The sequence below is a fragment of the Nematolebias whitei genome, chromosome 9 (assembly GCF_014905685.2).
Source record: "Nematolebias whitei isolate Nwh7 chromosome 9, NemWhi1, whole genome shotgun sequence".
Lineage (NCBI taxonomy): Eukaryota > Metazoa > Chordata > Actinopteri > Cyprinodontiformes > Rivulidae > Nematolebias > Nematolebias whitei.
The window spans coordinates 50242217-50245208 of record NC_056506.1 but is presented as its reverse complement, the minus strand read 5'-3'; positions in this window follow the sequence as shown (position 1 = coordinate 50245208).

Below are 2992 nucleotides of genomic sequence, written 5' to 3'. Positions count from 1 at the left end.
AGTCTGAAGGTCCACATGAAGGTCCACGTGAAGGTCCACGTGAAGGTTCACATGAAGGTCCACATGAAGGTTCACATGAAGGTCCACGTGAAGGTCCACATGAAGGTCCACGTGAAGGTCCACATGAAGGTCCACGTGAAGGTCCATGTGAAGGTTCACATGAAGGTCCACGTGAAGGTCCACGTCTTTAAAAAGTACATTTGAATAAAGAACTTTTGCCGTTTATTACGCCAAGAGACAGTTCTCCCTCCATCCGAATGGCTACATCAGTCCGAGGAGTCACAAACAAACTGTTTTCCCACCAAGCAGTGCATTCTTTTAGTGGACCAACCAGTTTGCTTATCTCTGCAGATAAATTCGGAAGACGTATCTGGAGGGTCACCTCTGATTGGACGAAAAAAAAAGTCTGAACAAAAACAAGGTGTTTGTGTTAACCACAGAGAAATGATGTTCATGGTGTTAACCGGTTACACTGGTGGTGTCTCCATAACTTCTTTCTGCCTCTCTGAACACAGAACTTCCTGTTACATTTCAAAATAAGAGCAACTTAAATGAGTAGTGTGGAGGGCTAAATGTTGTTTAATACTTAGCCATAACATTAAAAAACAAAATCTGTTTTGGTTGTTGAAAAATGTGAAAATAGTTACAATTGATTCATAAAGAAAGAAAAATAAAGTAACCAAAATATTAATGATACTTCGTCTTTGGGACAAAGGATGTTTCCTTTAACTTCACATTTTCTTGTTCATCTTTTAAATCAGTCCCTGCAGATGAGTGATTGTCAGTTTCTGTCAGATTCTGCACCTGGAGCAGGTATTCTGTTTACTGCTTCACCTCCTCAGCTGTCTCAGGTTTTAAGGCTCAGTCCTTCTCCATGTCTCAGCTCCTCTCATAGATCAGGTCTCATAGAAGAACTTCTAAAGAACATTTTGTTTTTAGCTTTTGTTTTTGGGACATTACCTCGTTACAGGACTCATGATCTTTAATTGGGACCAGACGTTTTGACAAGTGGAGCAGGTTTCTCTTCAGATGCTTCATGCAGGGCCTTCTCTGTTAGTGCCCCTAAGTTATGGAACGCTCTGCCTTTGCACATTCGACAGCCCCCTCAATGTCCATTTTTAAAACCCGTCTGAAAACTCATCTCTACTCATCGGCTTTCAGCCCAACTGAGACTTGATTTTACATTTTTTTACTGGTAATGATTTTATCTGTTTAACTCGTCGTTTTATTGTGTTTTAAGCTGAGCTTTTAGTTCACTGTGTGCTTGGCTTTGTATCTTTGTTTTTATGCTCTTTTATCTTGTTTTCAACTGATGTTCAGCACTTTGTTTCAGCTGCCGCTGTGTTAAAGCACTTTATAAATAAAGTTGATGACGATGATGATGATATTTCATTGCACCCAGACCACACTACAGCCAGCCTGTGTCAGGTGCAGCTACAACCCAAGAACTAAAGAATCTTCATGTGTGACAGCAGATATAACGCTGTTTCTTAGAAACCTTCAGTTTAAAAAATAAATTAAAAAAAGCTCATGTAATTTACCTAAAGAGCCAGAACATACAGCTGCCAGTCAGTGTTTGTCCTCTAGAAACGCCCCCTTTTGTTCTGCAGAGAACCCCTTCTCTTCTCGTTTGCTGGTGATAAACTGGTTTCTGGGCGCTGCCATCCCCCCCCGTCGATCCCTCCCATTGATCCTTCTTGAACTACATGTACAACATTATTGATCAATGATAAATGTGAGGGATATGGAGAAAACAAACGTTGAACGTATGAGGGTATGGTGCATGCAGTGGACAGATAAGAAATATTCAGAACAGAAGAACTCAGTTATTAATATTTAGAGTAAAATTGAACAAAATAAGAGAAAAACGTCGTTAACTGATTTAACTCCAACCTAAAACCAGAATTTAGAAGGTGCAGTTACGCTCATGTCCTGTAGGTGGCGGTGTGAAGGTCCGAGCAGCTAACGATCCGCCCTGAAAGTGAAGAAGAAGAAGATCCCGGTCGGCGTTTTTCAGCCGCCATTAAAAAAAAGAAGAAGAAGCGGCGGGTCCGTCGGCCTGGAGTCGGTTTGTGTGTTTCTGCTCTCCGCTGAGTGCTTGACCAGACCTTTTGGTGAAAATGGCTTCATCTCAGCTTCTGAAACTGTTCATCAGCGAGCGGCTGACCGCCGCTGCGACAGAAATCTTCTCCGAGTTCGAAAAGACGATCCTGCGGTACGAGGAGGAGCTCGGTCGGCAGCGCAGGCTGCTGGACTCCGCCACCAGGGGACCCGGAAAAAAGACGAAAAGAATCGGTACGTGGTTCGAGATGATCCCACTAACGGCTCTTCTGATGCAGTTTTTATAAAGGAGGAGAACCTGGAAGCCCACAAAGACTCCCCAAGTCACACCGAGCATCCGCCGGCTAACTAAGCTAACAAAGCTAATGGATGCGTGTATTTACTGGAGCGTTAGCTAGTTCTTCAGCTGTAGTTCAGTTCCAGCTACTATATGACCCAAAATAAACTTTTTTTATTTTTGCTCTACGACCCGTTTTATTCCCATTTTAAATGCCCTTATTTAATATTTTAATGCTCTTATTTCTTATATCCTGTTTATGAATGTTACCAAACAGAACGGTCCAACTGGTCCAGATGACACGATTTAACCTTTTTTTGTTTGAATGGTTTCTGTCTCAACTGGCAACACTACCCAGGTCCACAAAAATCCCTCAAAGTCTGAGTCCTGAAGATGTGGTCCGGTCCATTCATTATAAGAACAGTTCTGTAAAGTTTTAACCACCTTGTTCTGTTTTGTTCCTTCAGGACTCCAGCAGGGACCGGTCCACCAGCCCAAACTGGTTGCCATCAGACCAGAGGGGAACCCCAGTTTGATGGAGAAGGAACCAGAACCAGACCCTCAGGAGATCACTGTGGAGCAGCCAGATCCAGATCCTGAGGAGATCACTGTGGAGCAGGAGGAACCAGAACCTCTGGAGATCACTGTGGAGCA